A 22,974-nucleotide genomic window follows, 5' to 3' on the forward strand; every position below is an offset into this window, starting at 1 on the left:
ACAATTACAAAGGATTGGTAACCAGAATATATAAAGAAATCTTATAAATGACTAAGAAAACACTAAAACTTTCACTTCTATAACAAAAAAAGACATGAGCAGACATATTTTGTAACATGAATATAAATCTTTTAGAAACAATTTGTAATAAAACTGGAAGTGTCTAAAAATTTGTATTACCTAGATATGTACATGTTGAGGCAGAAAAGGTGCTTGTTGGTTTTTAGACTCTGATTACAGACCACCACTCATATATATTGCTCATCTATGAACCCTTCTGTATAATTTCCAGTGATTTCAACTCTCACTATAATCTCATCTAAAATATACTCTTAAAATAGTATTTAATTTAACTGTTAAGCAAAAGTCGGTTTCATCTCAAACAGATTTTTCAAGCACAATTCTTAAAAAAATTAAAATTAGTTCTCTATTTTTAAAGAGCAAGCAATATATGCATTCATACATATATGTAACATATGCACACATTCACACATATACAGGTAATAGCTGTGAATGTATATTTTACATCTTTATACATTATAAATATGAGAATTTATTTTGAAAAATCAGCCCACAGGGAATTTATAATTCAGTAGATTTGAAGTATGGCATCAACTATCCAGGAAAGATCAGCGAGAAATGGAGTATTTGAGTTTATCTTTCTCACTTCTCATTAGTACAGAAATATCAAAATATGTTACACATAGCCTGCCTCTCCTCTAATGATCAATCATAGGTAGCTATCTTTCTAGTATATCTCTATCTCAGTCCTTTTCCATAGAATCCTTAAGGAAGCCACTATCAATTTTTCAGAGTTGGTTAAACAAATGAAACTCACTTGCCATCTCTACACTAGACCAAAAACCCTGATCAAATAGAATTTTTTTTTTCATTTTGCCTCTCAGGAACATTGCATTCCTATAATAACGGAGACAAAGCATTGTTTCTTCTTCCTGGGCACCCCTATTTGCAATCTCAAGCACTGAATCCTGGAATCTGAAGGACTTTGAAAAGCACACTGGCATGAACTGCCATCTTCTAATGCTATAAGAGTTTGTTTTTGTAAAAGCCAGTCTTATTTTAATCCTAGTCACTTTAGTCACTGTAACCAAACTTATGTAAACTTTCTAAATAGACTAAATATTCTAAAAATATAGTGAAACACCAGCCTCCACACCAACCAAGTCACAATAGGGTGTCTGACCTAAAGCCACAAAATGAAAATATGATGTGAAAGTCATTTATCAAACTGCAGTGACCATAACATGCTCCTATCACTGTGTCAAAAGCAAAGGCAGCAATCAAATGGCTATTACTCAAAGTGATAACATTATCTTTGGGAAGGCATTTTATTTATGCATTCCTATAAATGCTTATCATATTAGTTACAATTTATATTCAACACTATATGAATGTATTTTTGAACATTTTTCCATATTTTGGAAAATGATGGAACTATTTTCAACTTTGTAATTTTGTGTTCAGAATCTCCCTTGAAGAAATATGAGTGTGGGCAGTAGAAAAATAATTTGTTTCCATGTATTTGTTACCACTTATAGCACAGCCTTGAGTATTTTGAGTCCTAAATTAACTTCTCTGACCATAGGGAAGCATAGTGGAAACAAGTACATCAAACGTTATAATACAGACACAATTGCCTTATCTGCTCCCCACCTGCAAGTGTAGTGTCCATAAGGCCTCTTTCTCAAGTATTGCATGTGGTACCCATGAGCTCATGAACAAACCCACTCAGCTGTCAGATTCTGGTCTCTCTCTCTCTCTCTCTGTCTTCTCCTGTAGCCTTGGCTAATAGAGGATCCCACTACTGATACCTTTAAATTACAGAAGCACATCTGGTAAAATAGAGAAATGTGTTTTCTGTTTTGCTGCCACTTAATTTTGGAAAAGTAGCAAAACCAACCTACTGCTTTATATCTGCTATACCGTCTGTACTCACTTTAAAGTATTTTAGTATGAACAGATGATGTGTGTATAAGTCTTCTTGAATCTACAATCTAGTGTACTTAGTTATGCATTTTTTACTTAGCTATAATTTACATACAGTAGAATTCGCCCTATTAAGGGTACTGTGGTTTTACAGGTCCTCCAATAGCAGATAACAATGTGGGAGTTAACATGCATTATATTGGCAAGTGTTCTGTTTTGTTTGAAATTTAGCCATTGTAATAGGATTTTGTTTCCCACTGATAGTTTTTACATAAAACAGTATAAACCACCCTATGTGGCAGGTGGAGTCTCTAGAACAGATTTATTTTTACATAGCTTATCCAAAGCAAATGAAATTTCATCTGATCTGTAAAATGGTGCCTCTAACCACACATGACATCTTGTCTGCAGGATTCAGAGCCTTCCTTCAGCCAGTGATGGTCGGCTGTGCACATGGTTACTCAGAGGCAATAGAACGTGGCATATACTTCCTGTTTATCTCCTGTGTTGAAAAAGCTGATCAGTGTCACACAGCCTTGGAAACTTTGGTGCAGTGCTTAGTTTTGGATAGTGGGAGAAAGTATGGAGAAGTAGAAAATAGAGATGAAAAGTTATCCACACTCTATTTAGTAAGCATATAATTTTTAATCGGGTTTGATGATAGTTGAAGGAAAAAAAAAAGAGACCATAAGCGTATTTATTACTACTGAACTGAACACCTAAAACTGGTAAAGAGGGTACATTTTTTAAAAGGTTAGGTCGAGGAAGATTAATATCGAGGGCAGGTGATTTGTTCTGGTAATTTAAAAATACAATTTTCTGTGGAGTCCTAAAACCAGATACAAGATGCTGATACAATAAAGAGTGAAAAGTAAAGGAGTATGGGCAGCCAACTTAGACTTATTTTCCTCCCTGCAGTGAAGAGAAGGGAAAGTGTAGTAACCTTCTTCAAACACCAGCCCAAGATCCAACTCTTCTTTGAAGCTTTCCTGAACTTCAAAGGCCTGCTCTTCTCCCCCTTCCTTAATGTAAACACCTATCAAAATGTCACATTGTACCCCGTAAATACAATTATTACTCGTCCATTGAAAATAAAATAAAATCAAAAAAAAGAAAAGAAAAAGAACATCAATTAAGCCAGATGAGGCTACTGAAAAATAAGTTACATTTAAAAAATTTTCTCTGCTGTGCTTCATATGTAGGGATGACACAGTAAAAATCTGGGATTTTTTTAGGATGATAGCATAAAATGCAGAAAAACAAGAAAATGTGAACAGCGTTCAATTTTCTATCTTTATTATTCTGACTTCTGTTAAATTAGTAGAATGATTCTACTGAAAACTAGCATTATTTATCATGACCTGATTCCTAAGGAATTCATTTGATGAGAGGAGGAGTGGGAAGGAAGTTAAACAAAATCTTTATGGAGTTTTCTTTTATTTGATTTGATGTTTTTGTCTTTTGTTTTTGGCTAGGGTTAGAGTACAGATAGGGAAAATATGAAGCAGTAGAGAAATGGGATTATGTGACTTAAGGATAAATGAGTAATATGGCCCCAGTGAGACTTAGGAGTGGGAGTTGGAGGATGGGTGTGAGAGAGGTAAACTGAAAGCTAGTCCATTTTTGGTCTTTGTATTTTTACTTTTTTAATATAGTGTTACATTTGAAACTGTATGATCCCTCTAGAAGATTATCAGTAGAATAGAGAAAGAAATACAGAGATCAGCCTTTATTTCAGAGTTCTTACGTTTGTGTATGTGTAAACTGGCAAGCCATAAGCTCTAATGAGCTCCTATCTAACCATAGCATCAATGTTTATTGACCTCTCCTATATTTAAAATCACATGTCTCACCACAAGCAATGGGTGAGCCTTGGCTTACTTTAATAAGCTTGTAACCTAACTATCTGGCCACTTAAGTGCCACTGGCTCTGTGAATCGAATCAGCAGGAAGAAAGAAAAGAGCGTCAGTGTCAGAGTCCACTTTAGGCATTTAAGCTGACTCCACAATTTATTTTAAAAATTTACATAAACAAATTCCAACCTCAAATATTTTTCTCTCCACCTCAGGTCCATCAAATTACAAGTTAACTATTCATTCTAGTCAATTGAATAACTCAACAAACCAAAAATGTATAACTATTTGTTTAAAGTGCAACTGATTTGGGAAATTCTACCTAGATGTTTTTATTAATGTCATGGAAAATTATATATATTAATACTATTCAACATTTAATCATCAGCCACTTTCTACATACTTTGAAATGTCAGGTCAAATCTAAATTATCTAAATTTTAAAGAGATTAATCTAATTGCACTAAGTAGAAAGGAAGGAAGAAATTATTCAGAGCTAACTTCTTAGGTTATTCCAAGGAAAATGTGAATTACAACTGTATTTCCAATGGGTTCAAAATCAGAAGTTAATATTATTTCTCAAGTGAAAAAACCTCTTTTTTTAATGCCAGTCTGTTGCTCGCGGAATTACAAACTTATTGTATGCTAATAGCCAAGACAAGAAAACAATCTAAGTGTCCGTCAATGAATGAGTAGACAAATTATGAAACATACATACATATATATGTACATATATATGTACAATGGAAAATTTTTCAGCCCTAAAAAAGAAGAAGATTCTGCCATTTGCAACAACATGGATGAACTTGGAGGACTTTACACCAAGTGAAATAAGGCATACCCAGAAAGACAAATACTGCATTATATCACATGTATGTGGAATCCAAAATAGTCAGATTTAGAGAAACAGAGAGTAGCATGGTGGTTGACCAGGGCTAGGGAGCAGGGGAACTGGGGCAGTGTTGTTTAAACAGTACAAACTTCCAGTTTTAAGATGAGTAAGTTCTAGAGATCTAATGTATAACATGGTAACTATAGTTGATAGTGATGTATCATATACTTGAAATTTGCTAAGGGAATAGATCTTAAGTATTCTTACCACAAAATATGATAATTAGGTCAGGTGATGGAAATGTTAGCTTGATTGTGAGAATCATTACATAAGATATATCAAAACACCATGTTATATACCTCAAATAAATAGAATTTTTTATTTGTCAATCACAAGTCAATTTTTAAGAAAAAGACTGAAAAGGTTGCTACAAATAGTTAAAGATAAATAATTGGTGAAATACAAATAAATGCATTCCAAGTAAGTGAATTCATTCAATTACACATTTAGTTGACATACTTAATTTATACCTTCCAAGTTAAGTCAACATTAATTTAACAAGTACTGCACGCCTTTCTCCACCCACTCTGAGATAGACAGACAGATAGGTAGATAGATAGATAGATAACAGAATTGTAGTGTTTGTTATAATTCATCATATGTATTTGAGGTTACTGCCTATACACTCTAATTGACATCTATAAATTAATGTTTGATCACTGGGTTTTCAAGTTGCCAATGTCTAACTCGCTTCTTCAATGAGGTCAAAGCTTGATACATTATCAATCCCTGTTCCAGATAATATTCTGTTACTACATCTCAGTTTGTCTTAGAGTATTATGGTCTCTAAACCAGCAACCATATTAAAATGTAGCTGGGGATAAAATTAACAAATTTTAGATATAGTCATTGTAAGAGCCAGATATGTATTTGATGTAAAACCCTTCTATTAAGCACTCTATCTCACAATGTCTTTTGTCTTCATCGTGAAACAAAGGAAATATTTGTAGACCTAAATTTTTGGTTAAGGAGATGGAAGCATTTCTCCAGAAGTTTCTGATATATGGTAATAAGCCCATGACCAATGCAATAAATGTTCACCAAAAGACTGCAAGACATGTATCCATGCTCAAGGAAACACGATGCAATGATAGGAGGAAGAGAAATTTAGAAAAAAAAAAAGACTATAGAACTAGCTTATGTAGAAATAAGTGACTTTATTGAAGTGCTTCATGTCTCAACCATTTTAAGGAGGATACTATTTAGAATAATCATATGTAATACTACCCTTCTTTCCAAAGAAAACTGAATCCAATTGATAAATTTTTATCAGGTTCTTAATAATATTTGTAGTAAAAGAGCTTAGTGTTTTTTCTCCCTGTATTACATGGTCTAGACTTATAAAAGCATGACTTTATTTTCAGTGATTGAAACTGTAAGCTCATCAGTTCATTATTAGTTATATTTGGTTGAAACAAAATTCAGAAAGTAAACCACTCATCTTGATAAAATCATTGAGGGTTTAAAATTAAACTAGAAGAGAAGCTTCTGTTTCATAAGTAAAATAATGAATATAAAAACATTCTTTCTGCATCACAGACCCCTTTTAGGAGCCAGAATCTAGTGAAATATCCAGACTTTCCCTCCAAAACATACATACTCAAGCTAAATATTGTATAACAACTTTTCTGCAAGCTTGAACAACCTTTGAAGTAGAAGCTAGGACCAAGTTAAAGAATACATGCATGCAACAAGAATCTCTGCATAATTATGTTTATTATTGCAAGACTGAGCCACAATTTGGCTAAGATTTCTAGCAGCCAGGGGGGAAAATGGAAAGCTTAGTTATGATGACTCTCATCAAGAGAAGGAAACATGGCATTTAAGAAAAACAAAGTTTTGCTTAGCAATGAATTATAAATAATTTCCCCTGGGACTGTTTAGTAAACTTTACTTTGGAAACTCTGTATAATCTCAAATGCAATTTTCATGTAATTTTTTATTTTGACCACTTAACAAAATAAGAAGACATAAGATTACCAGGAAACAGCCTGCTGGTTGTCTGAGTCATAGAGAATATGCACTCAACTTATCCTATTGTCAATGATATCTATACTTGGACCATGTTCACAAAAATTTGCTTTCTCACTCAAAGTTGGGTTACTGATGGGCACAATTCAGATATCAGCCTTCTGGAAACTTCTGACACATTTGGTCTTATGGCAGACATGAAAAGAAGAAACAACATACGTATAATAAAAAGAAAATCCAAGTAATGAAGCTAGAGAAATATGAAAAAATCTATAATTAAAAACAAACTTTTCTATGTTAACAAGTCACATCATGTAGTTGGAAAAATAGACTAAGAATGCTGAGAAAATTCTAATAAAATGATTAGTCTTTTTAAAAAGTTAATGAATCATTTTGGTATTTGTACAAAATAGCTAAGTCACTTGTAACAAATAAAATTGGATTGTTTAAAATTTTCAATAGCAATACTTTATGCTTTCTAGAGAAAACTAGAAAATAAAACCTGGGCCAGGCGTGGTGGCTCACACCTGTAATCCCAACACTTTGGGAGGCCAAAGTGGGCAGATCACGAGGTCAGGAGATCAAGACCATCCTGGCAGATACAGTGAAATCCCGTCTCTAGTAAAAAAAACACAAAAAATTAGCCGGGCATGGTGGCAGGTGCCTGTAGTACCAGCTACTCAGGAGACTGAGGCAGAAGAATGGTGTGAACCTGGGAGGTGGAACATGCAGTGAGCTGAGATGGTGCCACTGCACTCCAGCCTGGGCGACAGAGCAAGACTCCATCAAAAAAAGAAAGAAAGAAAAGAAAATCGGAGCCATGTATTTTATAACTGGATAAATTGGTTTTCAAGTGTAAAGCCAAACTTTTATAAACATCCAATGAGTTACTCCTGAAGTATCTCCTAGAGAATAACTTTTAGACAATTAAAATGACTAGAAATGTATCAACTTAAGGTCTGGTGGTGAGTATTAGTATATAGTTAATTGTAGCACTATGAATATGTAATGGTAATAAAATAAAAAAATATAGTGTGTAATAGTTATATGTACCAATCCTAATGTTGCTATCTCATTCTAAGGCACAGAGTGAGTAGGGTGAAGGAACAAGCATAGGAGATAGATGCATTGAATATATCTTGTTTTACATAATTGACTTTGAAATCATGTAGACATTTTACATGATAAAAAGTGCACTTTAAAAATTCCTAAAAATATTAAAATAAAATAAATAAATATAAATGTGTAAATAGTTGTTGGCATAATCACACAGAAAATAACTAATCCAAGTAACTTTAAAAAATAGTTTGTAACTGTACATCTCTAAGGATATATGCCCTAAGGACAAAAATAATACTCCATTGTATCAGTCCATTTTCACATTGCTTATAAAGACGTACCCGAGACTGGGCAATTCACACACACACACACACACACACACACACACACAAAGAGGTTTAATGGACTCACAGTTCCATGCACAATCATGGTGTAAGGTGAAAGGCATATTTCACATGGCAGCAGACAAGAGAAAAGAGCTTGTGCAGGGAAACTCCCCTTTATAAAACCATCAGATCCTGTTGGACTTCCTCACTATCATGAGAATAGCATGAAAAATACCCACACCCAAGATTCAATTATCTCCCACCAAGTCCCTCCCACAACATGTGGGAATTATGGGAGCTACAATTCAAGATGAGATTTGGGTGGGGACACAGCCAAACCATATCATCCACAGGAAGTTCAGATAGTTTTCAGTAATAATATATAAGTGGTAGTCAGGCAGGCTAGGTAGTTAAGGAAGTGACCATGTCCTCGGTATGCAGCAACCATGGTGACTGTACAATCAACACAATAAGCCTCAGCATTTGCACTGTAGTTAAGCTCATTCAAGAAAAGCTATCTTCAGTAGGACCTTTTAGTCCTTAATTTGAAATATCAATATAAATTGGTGACATTTTCTGCTTAAAAGATTGTAATTGTTCAACTGAAAAGGCCTAGAAATACTGACACATCCAGTAGTATTAAGTGCCCCCAATACTCAAAATTTGGTGTCGAAATCCAGTTTCCTTCACAAAGGAACCAGAGCTCCCCAGAGAAATGGCTATGGCTGGATTGGGGACAGGAAATATACAAAATCATCTTGGAAACTCTTGTCACACCAGATGACAAGGAAGCTATCAAAGATTACTAGCTTTAGGTCAAAGACTTGAGAGTCAACTAACAGAGACTGTCAAAGATGAGGTAATATGAGGATCAATTAGGGAAAAACTGCAGAAGACTGAAATACATCAAATAAATTTAAACCTGTGAGTTCAAAGTGATACTGAAAAAGCACTGGTTAGTAATTGGGAGACATTAATGAATGAACTCATTATTTTGAAAATTCATAGACAGTAGAACCCCTGGGTAATCAAATAGTAGACAAGAGCAAGATTTTCTTTATTGTGGCACTTCAGCAAATTAATGAAAAATAAATTATAAAGTAGGCATAGCGCTTTTTTGTAACTCAAAATGAATTATGGATGTAGGCATGAAGGAATGTAGGAATTGATCAATTATTGCTGATATCAAAAAGGGGGAAAAAACAGATATTTCATGCCTCCTGATGGAGAAACAAAGAACTTCCTATGAAGGAGTCTTTTCAGAAAAAGCAAACCTGAATCTCATCAGTCCTCTATATGCAATTACTAACTACAGAAAATACAAAGGACAGAAGAACATGTTAAACTACATTATGGGGTTGCAAGCAGAAAACTCCTGCAGGACAAATAATTGTGTTTCTTCAGCAAATAAATTGCCAAGGGTGAAAGAAAGATGGAAAGAGGAAAACAATAGGTGATAAGAGACTTAAAAAGTATATAAAGTACATATTAAGGATTACATGTAGGCATCATTTGGATCCTGATTCAAAGAAACTAGAAAAATTTGTAACATTAAAAAGGTAATTGGAGTCACTTGTCTTTCAAGTTGCTCACTTGACCCTCTTCCAAGTGCACTTTTCTTCCTTTTATTCAAAAAGAAAAAAAAAGATAATTGGAAATTTGAACACTGACTCAATATTTGACGATATTCAGGAATTAATTTTTTAAGGTACAATCGTGGTATTGTGGTTACATCAAAAGAAAGTAATTATTTCATTTTAGAGTTATGTACTGAAATGTTTATTTATAAAGTAAAATGTTGTCTGGATTTACTACCAAATAATTTGGGATGGGGAATATGGGTAAGGGTATGCATAAAATAGGTTTGCCGAAGCTAGATAATGGCATATAGGGAGTTTATTATCTGATTCTCTCTTTTTATATATTCTTGAAATTATCAAAATTAAAATCTTTAAAATAAAAACCTGTGTATTTGGTAGATTTTCCTACATGCCATTGCCATGCCCCCAGGGCACTGAAAAGATGTGCTATTTTCTCCATTTTCATCCTGTGTCTGTGAAAAGCAGTCAGCGAGGCATGAGAGACCAGCAAGGGTTAAAGAGGACCAGTGGCTGATACATCTGGGGAGCATTAGCTATATTAAGGACAAGCCAGCATAAAAAGGTAACCGGAAGAAGCGGCTGAGTACTCTCTGGTCAGGCCTTGAGGTCATCTGAATGAAGGGACTGCGGTTTACAGTCTAGCAAGGGACATGTATCATTTCAGCGCTTTGTTTCAAACCGCAACACAAGAGTTTCACTGGTTTGGAATTGATTCAAAGCTGAGCAGAAAACTTCTTTATTCTCAATAAGCAAGTTTAAATATTTTGTATTACACCTTTCAGGAAAGAATATGCAGGATTTATGTTTATAGTAATAAAAATTTCATGTGTTTTAGATTTTTGTGTGTTGCAGAAATTCCCATTGGCCATACCTGTGAATATAATGAATAAACACTTGTTTTGATTGCTAGCTCAGCAAAATATGTAAAATATTTATTATGTGACAGCACTGGGAAAAGTATAAGAATTATTGTAGGGGCTGGGTGGAATTATAGGGGTTCTTCTGTTTCATGGAAAGTGGGACTTTGAAATCAATTAAAAATTGTCTAAGATCTTGACTCTGCCATTTCTCAGCTTGTTGAGTTGGGTATTCTCTACCTTGTACTTTGCTTCCCTCACCTGTCAAACACTATTGCAGTGAGGTTTAAAGATAATGCCTAAAGCATATAGCTTACAGTATACATTCAGTATGTGGAAGAATGATTATTTTCACATTTGCTTTCTTATGATCAGCAACTTCTGCCACTTGACTTTGAGTAAAGGCATCTTTGGATATTAGACCTCTTTCTCCTTATGTAAATACCACTACTTGGTGCTCCTATAGACAATCAGCTCAATCTCTTGAAGAAAAACCTGAAACAATCAATAATTACAGATAACTTTTCTTTGATGGTAAAAAAAAAGTTAAATTTAGTGGTTATTTATATAATTAGATGTTATTAAAACCCAAGTATTTATGAGTTTTCATATTTTAGCATTTAGATAACTAATACTAAGAGGGATGCAAAGGTAAGTATAGTAGATTATGCTATTAGAGAAAATATAGCCCTGCCCTAGTTCTAAAGGACACAGAATACCAAATATGCCACACTTCATAGTGTCAGCTAAATATGTAGGAAATGGCCTCTCTTCCTGGTCTTTTGTTTTAAAATCAGCAGTGAATAATTAAAATTCAATTAAACACATTGAAGCAACCTTAAGGCACATAATCTCAGGCTACGCTTGCAACCAGCCGTTTTGGACTGCTTTCTATGAAGTATATGCTTGACTGATCATTGCTGTGTAGTATAAAGAATTTACTTTGGAATCAGAAAATATGAGCTCAGTCAAGACTTTTTTGATCTGCCCTTTTCTAGCTCGATGGTTTGGGCAAAAATCTCCTTACGCTTTATTTATTTTACTTGTTAAATGTACCCACCTCTTAGGATTAGTTCTGAGTGTACTGTAAAGCATTTAAATAAGTAAACGGTCTCTCTTGAAAACAAGTACACATGCATAGAAAATTTTCTATCTCTGAAACAGCTCATGTTCCCATTCTGACTGTATTGAATGATATAAATATGTAGGGAAAAAAAGCCTTTTTTACTCTCCATCATGGAATTCAGTGAGTGGTGATGAGTATTCCTGTCCATGTTGAGGAGAAAATGTTTTAATAAAAAGAGGGAACTGGGAAGAGGTTAAATCCCACAGTCAGATGTGAGTGAGATTGTATTAAAAAAAAAAAGAGGAGGTAATCATTCTATATCTAGACTGTAAATTTCATGCAAACTACATGTTAAAATGAGGTCGTTTCACTTACAGTAAGAGCTAAGGCCATCAAGCGTTTTCTGCTAACCCATCTGGCATTTAATGTAGGACAGGAGTTTCCAAAGCAAAGGAGCTGGTACTTTACACAAAAGTTAGAAAGGCCACAAGGTTACTTATGGACCTACTTTGTTTATGGACCTACTTTCATTTCATAGTGACTAGGGACTGGGCGCTGGGAAATATTATCCTTTTTTTTATTGCACTATTTATTATATAAACAATCCAAGTTCATTGCAGACAAATTAAAAGTAGTAGAGAATAAACAAATAGTGTTGCCTAAAGCCCCACCATTCAGAGATCATCACCACTTTTACATACTGATGTATCTCTCTTCAGGTAATATAAAAACATATGAATATATTTTATAAAACTTTAACCAGCCCGGTATGCTTCATAACTTATTATTTTCACTTGATACTCTTTTAAATATTTTCAAAAACATTTAGTATCGATCTACATTAAGAAATATAATAACATAGTATTCTGTTGTATGGAGTATGCATGTTCTTAACCAATTTTCTGTCATATATTTGTTTTTGTTGATTTTTTGAATATATGTCTTTATACTAAGGAAATATGTGTCAAAATTCTTAGAAGTAGAATTTTTGTATGTTTTAAATTGTTTTTCCTAATGTTCCACAGTTTATGCTCCTTAAAACAGGAGTACTTTATTGACTTTTCATGGCAGACTTTCTTATATCCATGACAGAATTTTCTGTTAGTGACATGGAATCTTTTTTTTTTTTTTTTTTTTTTTTTTTTTAGTCTGCAATTCTCCTTAAAAAGGGTTTCTGTCACATGGCAAAATGTTTTGTCAGATATCAGTTCTGGCTGTTGGTGAAAGAGCCATGGAATATAAAAAGACATCAAGAAGAAATATGTGTGATCTGGAATCATGACCTTACAAGTGCATCTGCAACGTTGGCTGTGTTTGAACGAGTGAATCTATATGACTAGAATTTTTTAACTGATACATGACATTTATACATATTTATGGGGTACCTGTGATATTTTGTTACATGCATAGAATGTTGAATAACCAAGTCATGGTATTCTGGGCATGCATCACCTGGAGTATTTACTGTTTCTATGTATTGGGGACATTTCAAGTCCTCTCTTTCAGCTATTTTGAAATATACAATGCATTGTTGTTAACTATAGTCACACTATTCTGCTGTCATCATCAGAACATTTCTTCTAACTGTATGTTTGTACCTACTAACCAACCTCTCTTTCTCTTTCTCTGCCCTCAACCCACATATCCTTGTTAGCCTCAGCTACCTATTATTCTGATATCTACCTCCATGAGATCAACTGTTTTAGTTCCCACATATGAGTAAGAACATGCGGTATTTCTCTTTCTATGCCTGGATTATTTCACTTAATATAATGACCTCTAGTTCCATCTGTGTTGCTACACATGACATGATTTCATTTTCTTTGACCAAATAGCATTTTATATATCTATCTATCTATATCTATATATACATCCCTTTTCTTTATCCAATCATCCTTTGATGGGCAGAAGTTAATTCCACATCTTTGCTATTGTGAATAGTACTGCAATAAATATGGGAGTGAAGGTATCCCTTTGATATACTGATTTCTTTTCCTTTGGATAAATACCCAGTAGTTGCATGGTTGGATTGTATGGCAGTTCTGTTTTTAGTCTTTTGAAAAATTTTTATACTGTTTCCCATAGTGGCTGTACTAATTTGCATTCTCATCAACAGTGTATAAGTCCCCTTTTCCCCGCATCCTCACCAGCATCTCTTATTTTTTTTAAATAATAGCCATCCTAATTGGAATAAGAGAATATCTCATGTGGTTTTCATTTGCATTACCCTAATTATTAGTGGTGTTGAGCATTTTTCATATACTTATTGGTCATTTTTATGTCTTCTTTTAAGAAACGTCTATTCACGTATTTTGCCTATTTTTAATGAATTATTTATGTTTTACTATTGTATTGTTTTAGTTCCTTATGTATTCTGAATATCAGCTCCTTGTCAAATGAATAGTCTGTAAATAATTTCCTTTAGTCAACAGTGTCTCTTTTGATTATTTCCTTTGATGTGAAAAAGCAGTTTGGTTTAATATACTCCAATTTCTCTATTTTTGTTTTTGTTGTCTATGCTTTTGAGGACTTAGCCATAAAATCTTTGCCTAGACCTGGCATTTCCTCTATGCTTTCTTTTCTTCTAGTAGTTTTATAGTTTTGGGTCTTATATTTAAATATTTTATCAATCTGGAGTTGATTTTTGCATATGGTGAGAGATAGGGGTCCAGTTTAATTCTTTTTCATGTGGATATTCAGTTTTCCCAGCACCATTTATTGAAAAGGGTGTCCTTTCTTCAATGTATGTTCTTGGTGCCTACATCAAAAATCAGTTGGCTGTAAATATATGGATTTATTTCTTGGTTCTCTATTCTGTTTAATTGGTCTATGTATTTGCTATTATACTAATACCATGATGTTTTGCTTGCTAAAGCTTTGTAATATATTTTGAAGTACGAGAGTGTGATGCCTCCAGCTTTGTCTCTTTTTCTTGAGATTGCTTTGGCTATTAAGGTTTTTCTTAGATCTGTACGAATTTGAGGATTTTTTTTCTATTTCGATGAAAAATGACATTCATATTTTGATAAAGGTTGCTTTGAATCTGTATTGCTTGGAGCAACATGGCTAGTTTAATGATATTCATTCTTCTAATCCATGAACAGGCATGTCCTTCCGTTTGTATCCTCTTCAATTTCTTTCATCCATGTTTTGTGGTTTTCCTTGTAGAGGTCTTTCACTTCCTTGGGTAAACTTGTTCTTAGAAATTTTTTTAGCTATTATAGATGGAATTGTCTTCTTGATTTCTTTCTCAGCTAGTTTATTATTTGTATGTAGAAACCCTAATGATTTTTGTATGTTTATTTTGTACCCTGCAATTTTACTGAATTTATCAGATCTAATACTTTTTTGGTGAAGTCTTTAGATTCTTCTATATATAAAACAATATCATCTGCAAAGAGGGACAATTTGACTTCCTTTTTCCAAGTTGGATGTCTTTATGTCTTCCTCTTGACTGACTGCTCTGGCTAGGACCTCCAATATTATGCTAAATAGGTGTAGTAAAAGTGGGCATCCTTTTCTTATTCCAGTTCTTACAGGAAAAGTTTTTAGCTTTTACATTCGATATGATGCTAGCTGTGGATTTGTCCTATTCGGACTTTATTATATTGAGGTACATTCCTTCTGTGCCTACTTTGGTGAGGTTTTTTTTTTTTTTAATTATAAAGGTATGCTAAATGTTATCAAATGCTTTTTCTGCATCTATTGAGATGATCATATGGTTTTTGTCTTTCATTCTGTTGATGTGATATATCTTGTTTATTGATTTGCATATATTGAATCATTTTTGCATCCCTGAAATAAATTCCACTTGGTCATGGTGTATTATCTTTTTAATGTGCTGTTGGGTTTAGTTTGCCAATATTTTGTTAGTGATTTTTCCATCTATGTTCATCAGAAATAGTGGTTTTGTATTTTTGCTGTGTCCTCATTTGATTCTGGTATTAGGGTAATGTTGACCTCATAGAATGAGTTAGAGAGAATTCTCATCTCTTCAATTTCTTGGGATAGTTTGAGGTGAATTTGTGTTAGTTCTTTATAAGTTTCATAGAATTTGGCAGTGAAGCCATCTAGTCCCAGACTTTTCTTTGTTGGGAGACTTTTTATTACTGATTCAACCTCATTACTCACTATTAGTCTGTTCAAGTTTTTTAAATTTTTGCTGATTCAATTTTTGTAGTTTTATGTGTTCAGGAATTTGTCTATATTCTCTAGGCTTTTCAGTTTGTTAGTGTGTGGTTGTTCATAATAGTTTCTGAAGTTTTTTTTGTTTTTTGTTTTTTTGTTTTTTTGAGATGGAGTCTCACTCTATGGCCCAGGCTGGAGTACAGTGGCTCCATCTTGGCTCACTGCAAGCTCTGCCTCCCGGGTTCACGCCATTCTCCTGCCTCAGCCTCCCCAGTAGCCGGGACTACAGGCACCCGCCACCATGCCTGACTAATTTTTCACATTTTTAGTAGAGATGGGGTTTCACCGTGTTAGCTAAGATGGTCTCGATCTCCTAACCTCGTGATCTGCCTGCCTCGGCCTCCCAAAGCTGAAGATGTTTTGTATTTTTGTGGTATCAGTTGTAATATCTCCTTTTTCATTTCTGATTTCATTTATATGGGTCTTCTCTCTTTTTTGTGGATAATCTGGAGAGCCATTTATTGATTTTATTTACCTTTCAAAAAAACTTTTTTGTCATGTTGATCCTTTGTATTTCTTTTAGTTTCTATGTTATTTAGTTCTGCACTGATATTTATTCCTTTTCTCTATTAATTTTGGGTTTGGTTTGTTCTTGTTTTTCTAGTTCCTTAAGGTGAATTATAACATTGTTTAGTTGACATTTTTCTGCTTTTTTGATGTAGGCCTTTATTGCTATAAACATTCTTTTTAACATTGCATTTTTGGATCTCATAGGTTTTGGTATGTCGTGGTTTGATTTTCATTAGTTTCAAAAAAATTTTTATTTTCTCCTTAATTGCTTCTTTGACCCAATGGTCATTTAGAAGCACGTTGTGAAATTTCCATGTATTTGTAAAGTTTCCAATGTTCCTCTTGTTACTGATTTCTAGTTGCATTTCATTGTTATCTGAAGGGATACTTAATGTGATTTTGATTTTTAGAAATTTATTGACATTGTCCTAACATATGGTCTATCCTGGAGAATGTTCCATGGGCTGATGAGAAGAATGTGTATTCTGTAATTGTTGGATGAAATATTCTGTAAAAGTCTTTTAGGTACATTTGGTTCAAAGTACCTTTTAAGTAAAATGATTTTTTTATTGTTGTTAATTTTCTGTCTAGATGGTCTAATACTGACAATCGTATGTTGAAGTCTATAACTATTCTTATATTAGATATAAACTCTTCCTTTAGATCTAATACTAGATCTAACACTGGGTACTCTGGTGTTGGGTACATGCATGTTTAAGAATTGTTATATCTTGTTGCTGAATTGATCTTTTTATCATTATCTAATGACCTTCTTTGTCTATTTTTACTGTTTTTGACTTAAAGTTCAGTTTACCTAAATATAGCTATTTCTGCTCGCTTTTGGTTTCCATTTGCACGGAATATCTTTTTTTCATCTCTTTACTTTTAGTCTATATGTGTCTTTACAATTAAGTTTCTCATACATAGCATATAGTCATATGCGTTTTTTTTTTTAAAAAAAAAAAAACCCATTCTGTCAGTCTGTACCGTTTAATTGGAAAGTTTAATCTGTTTACATTCAACACTATTATTGATACATGAAGACTTATTTCTGATATTTTATCAATTGATTTAGGATTGTTTCATATATCATTTGTTCCTTTCTTTCTCTTATATTGTTTATCATTGTAGTTTGGTGATTTTCTGTAGTGGTAACATTTGAGTCCTTTCTCTGCATTTCTTTGCCTTAAACACAAATTTGCTCTACCTGTGGTTTTATATTTTTGTGTATTTTCATGATGGTAGATATCATTCTTTTTCTTCCAGGTGTAGAACTCCCTCAGGCATTTTTTGTAGGACCAGTCTAGTGATGATGAATTCCTTCAGCTTTTACTTGTCTAGGAAAGACTTTATTTCTCCTTCATTTATGAAGGATAACTTTGCTGGGTATAGTATCCTTAGATGTTTCTCTTCCAGCACTTTGAATATATCATTCCATTCTCTCCTGGCCCATAAGATTCCTGCTGAAAAATCCTCTGTTAGTCTGATGAGGGTTTCCTTATACATAAGTAGATGGTTTTCTCTTACTTTTAGAATTTTCTCTTTGTCTGTGACTTTTGACAGTTTGACTATAATGTGCCATGGAGAGAGCTCTCCGAGCTTCCTTTATCTGGATGTCTAAATTTCTTGATAGACTTGGGAATTTTTCAGCTATTATTTTATTACATAGTTTTCGTATTCTTTTTATTTTAAATCCATCTTTTGGGACACCTAAATTTTGAGTATTTGGTTGCTTTATGGTGACCTATATGTCACACATGTTTTCCTCATTCTTTTTCATTCTTTGTTTCAAATTTTTGTCTGACTGGATTATTTCAAAAGACATGTCTTCATGGTCTAAAATGTTTTCTTCTGCTTGATCTAGCCTTTGGTTGAAGCTTTGAATGTACTTTTATTTCATTCAATGAATTTTTTTTTCAGAATTTTTGTTTGGTTTCTTTTTATGGTATCTATCTTTTTGGCAAATTTTTCATTCATATCCTGTATTGTTTTTCTGATTTATTTGTATTGCTTATGTGTTCTTTTGTATCTCACCAAGTTTCTTTAATATTATTTTGAATTCTCTTTTGAGGATTTCATAAATTTATTTTTCATTGGAATCTGTTGCTGGAGAATTATTGTGTTCCTTTAAAGGTGTCATATTGCTTAGATTTTTTCATGTTCCTTTTGTCCTAATATTTATATCTGTGCATCTGATGTAATAAGGACTTCTTCCATTTTTTAAAAATTTGCTTTTGTAGCACAGGACATTTTCCAGAAGGTGTATCTATGGTGTTAATTGTGCAGGGCACTTTGACTTTGATTCTGGGTGCCAAATCATTCTGAATCATTTATTTATCTGTGAATAGCATCAGCAGTATTTGTGATTTCCTCAGTGGCACTGGGTGTTGTTGCAATAGAGGCTGTGGTAAAGTTGTTCTGGAGACCAGGATTCCAGGTGGGCCAGTTTTCAGGCCCCAGTGGTGGTGAAAGGGGACAATATGCTAGCAGCCCTCGCTCACTCTCCATGCCTCCTAGACCTTGGCGTCCACTCTGGCCATGCTTGAGGAGCCCTTCAACCAGCTGCTGCACTGTGGGAGCCCCTCTCTGGGCTAACTGAGGCTGGAGCCAGCTCCCTCTACTTGCGGGTAGGTGTGCAGGAAGAGGCACAGGCGGGAACTGGGGCTGTGCACGACACTGGTGGGCCAGCGCCAGTTCCCAGTGGGCACAGACTCGGCAGGCCCCGCACTTGGAGCAGTTGGCTGGTGCTGCTGGCCCTGGGCAGTAAGGGGCTTAGCACCCTGGCCAGCAGCTGAGGAGGGTGCCCGGGTCCCCCAGCACTGCCGGCCTGCCCACGCCCTGCTCCAATTCTCGCCTGGACTCAGTTGCCTCCCCATGGGGCAGGGCTCTGGACCTGCAGCCCGCCTGCCTGATCCCTCACCATCCCCCCATCCCCAATCCTCCTGCCTAACTCCCCATCACCGCCCCCCTCGCCCAACCTCCCCATCCCCACTCCCATCCCCCCACTCCCATCCCCCTCCCCCATCCCCCTGTTCCCCCGGCCAACCCCCCTTCCCCCGACTCCACCCACGCCCCTCCCCCTCCACCCCCCTTCCTCCCCCCCAGCTAAGGGCTGAGGGGGGCAGGCTGGCAGAGCAGGACTGGTGGGCAGGTCCACCTGCAGCCCTGGCACTGGATCCACTAGGCGTGGGATCCACTAGGCAAAGCCAGCTGGGCTCCTGAGTCAGCTGGGGACTTGGAGAACTTTTATGTCTAGCTAAAGGTTTGTAAATGCACCAATCAGCACTTTGTGTCTAGTTCAAGGATTGTAAATGCACCAATCAGCACCCTGTCAAAATGGACCAATCAGCTCTCTGTAAAATGGGCCAATAAACTCTCTGTAAAATGGACCAATCAGCAGGATGTGGGTGGGGTCAGATAAGGGAATAAATGCAGGCTGCCACAGCTGAGCGGCAACCTGCTGAGGTCCCCTACCATCCTGTGGAAGCTTTGTTCTTTCCCTCTTCACGGTAAATCTTGCTGCAGCTCACTCTTTGGATCAGCACCGCCTTTATGAGCTATAACACTCACCGTGAAGGTCTGCAGTTTCACTCTTGAAGTCAGGAAGACTATGAACCCACCAGAAGGAAGAAACTCCGGACCCATGTGAACATCTGAAGGAACAAACTCCAGACACACCATCTTTAAGAACTGTAACACTGACCGCAAGGGTCTGCGGCTTCATTCTTGAAGTCAGTAAGACCAAGAACCCACCAATTCTGGACTCAGTGGCAATGGCAGACTGAGCATGTTCGTCCTTGGGCTCCAGTGTGGTTTACACTGGCACAAGTGTTATTGGGTTTAAACAAGCTGATTCTTGGGCTCTAGGTAACTTTCTCAGACGCGGGTAGTGGCAGCAGTGGGCCAAGTGTGGCCAGGTTCTCAAGCCTCTCAGCAGTTGGTGTGATGTGAATTATGTCAGTAGCAATGGTGGAGCAACCCATTGGAACCAAAACTGTCCACTTTGGTGTTGGCAGTGGCTGCAAGTTGGGAAGAACAGTTCTTGAGTTCAAGGCGTGGCAGCAGTGCACTGAGCAGAACTTTTTTTGGGTTCCAAGGTGGCATACGCTGGCAATAATGTTGGCAGGTCTAGGCAGGCTGATTCTTGGGTCTCCAGGCAGCTTGTTAAGGTATAAGTAGCGGCAATGGTAGGCTAGGTGGGTAGGTGGAACCTCAGGTCCCTTGACAGTGAGTGCAGCATGGGCGATGGCAATAACAATGTGGGATAATCCTGTCTCCGAAAGTGATCTATGCAGGGTGTGATGGTGGCTGTGATGAGCTGGGTGGACCAGTACCCAAGCTTGCAGGTGGCAGGAGCAGGTGGGAGCCAACTGCGGTGGTAGTGGCCGTTCAGGCAGGGCCAACCGCAGGCTCCTGGGAGGAGTGCTCAGGTCCCAATAGTGGTGGTTAGGGCTGGGCTGGCTGACATGTCCTCAGGCCTCCCAGTGGTACGTGAGGCTTTGGCTGTGGTAGGCAGGTGGGGTGATCACCAGACACTTGGTGGAATGTGAGACTGGGGGCAGCAGTGGCTGTGCTGTGATCCTGCTACTGGGGAGTGTGGGATTTCTTTCAGTGGCAGCAGCTATATGCAGTTGGGGAGTGTGTTCTTTGGCCCCAAGTGTTCGCTGTACATTAGGCAGCCTGTCCTCGGGGTGCTTATGAATGTGTGGTGGCTTTGCTGCCAGGGGAAGTAGTATGGCTGCCAGTGACTTGCCCTTTGGTGCAGGCAGCTGTGGGCAAGGGAGTCTGTCCCTGGGTCATGTGAAAATGCATGGTAATTCCATTGCTCGGGGCATAAGTGTCACTGTCAGTGGCTCATGCTTCAGTCCTGGCACCAGAAGCCAGCCACAGCAGTAGCTGCAAGCAGAGAATTTCAATGGGGCTTCAGGGATATGGAGATTCAGGGACTGCCTTGTTGTAGCTGCTTAGGACTCAGAGTTGTGTAGGACACAGTGTGAGCTCCCTGTCTGGATCAATGCAATTGTGTGGTCTCCAAGAAGCTACCCACATTAATCTCATGGTTCGTGATGGTTGAGGGACTCTTTCAGGGCTAGGATTTTAGGAGTTCATGGTGGGAATGTAAATCATTAGAGGTCTCTCACTTACCCCTTCCTCACTTTGGAGAGCCTCTTCAGACTCCCCGCCCATCCCCACCAAGCAGGCTGCCTTGCTTCCCCTCTCCTTCCATGCTTTTGATGTTTTGTGTCACTTTGTTGAATTCTAATGTTCTCTTCTAGATGATGTATTTGAAGTGTAGTTATCTACCTGCTATTTTGGTTCCTCTTTATGAAGAAGGCAAGTACCAGATGCTTCAAGTCAGACATCTCAAAACCCCTCCTAGATATTTTAGAAAGCTTGTGAGCAGCCAGAAGTTTAACTCAGGTACAGCTTAGTTCTTCTAAAAGCCAGTGTTGTAATATTCTTTAGACTTTTAAATTTTAAATATAAAATTTGATGTATTGAACATTACAATGGGTACTTTGTGCATTATGCATCTTCCGTTCTTCTTCATAAACTCCTAACTTTCTATTTCTACTCTACCAAATTCAGCCACTTCCCATGAGGAAAACCAGAATAAAATGCCCTGTTTCAAATTCAGAATCAGGTTACATTTCTGGTCAATGATTATGCATAAGAAATACATTTTTGGTGACCAAAGCTCTGTAATTTTTAGTGACTAACTATAAGGAAAACATTTACAAAGAAAAGTTTTAGTCAGTGTCTATGTAGCTTACACACACTGATATTCCCCAGAGTCCATTCGACATGTTCTCATTTCATAATGCATTGTTGGTACTGCCTACCTCAAGCAACTAATTTAGGAGCAGTCTACACACAAGAGGAGTGGCCAAAATTGGAATAAAGCCAATCTTCTCAACAGGCCACTCACATGTGGCATCTGTACACATGGCCTGGATGTCTGTACTTGATAGAAGATGAATAGTGCCAACCCTGGCAAGGGGGGAGGTAGATTAAGACCTGAATCCCAGAACTTGGTATTTTTCTTAGGATACAGAAAGATTAAGACAGTTAAGAGAAATGCAGAGACACACAAGACAAAAGGTGATACCAATGTAAGTGAAATCGAGGATCTGGTGTCGGAATAGCTGCCTAGGTAACTGGAATCCCTTACAGAAAAATGCTTTACCCAGGTCTGTCTTGTCTTATGAGCCAGGCTTGCATTTTGGGAAAGACCAATAATTTATCGGCCATTTGTTAGTTACATTGAAATTGGTTTATGTAGATCCCTCTGATCATTGCTGCTGGGTCATAGCAAAAAGAAAGTGGAATGAGAAAAGCATAATTAAAGAAAAAACAAAAACAAAACAAATCGATACTCCTGCAAAGATCAGACTTTCTTTTAACTCTGGTTTTGGCAATGTATTGGTGAGCAACTGGTGATATGGTTTGCTTGGCTATGAGAATCTCTGGGTCAATGGGAAATAGCTGTGTATTCCCCCAGGGAAGAATTTCATGAGGTCAGGTGAGTACCTGGATAGCCCTTGCAGCAGAGAGCCACTGGTCAAATTGCTAATAATGATGACCTCATGTCTAGCTTGGTAGAAAAGCAGCAACTCACGTCAAGGAAAAGGTGGGAAGAGCGTTGTTGTATGATCTGGGTAGGTGGTCATGCAAGAGGGAAACCATCCCAATACAAGCGGTGC

The sequence above is a fragment of the Macaca thibetana genome, chromosome 3 (assembly GCF_024542745.1).
Source record: "Macaca thibetana thibetana isolate TM-01 chromosome 3, ASM2454274v1, whole genome shotgun sequence".
In the NCBI taxonomy this organism is placed as follows: Eukaryota; Metazoa; Chordata; class Mammalia; order Primates; family Cercopithecidae; genus Macaca; species Macaca thibetana.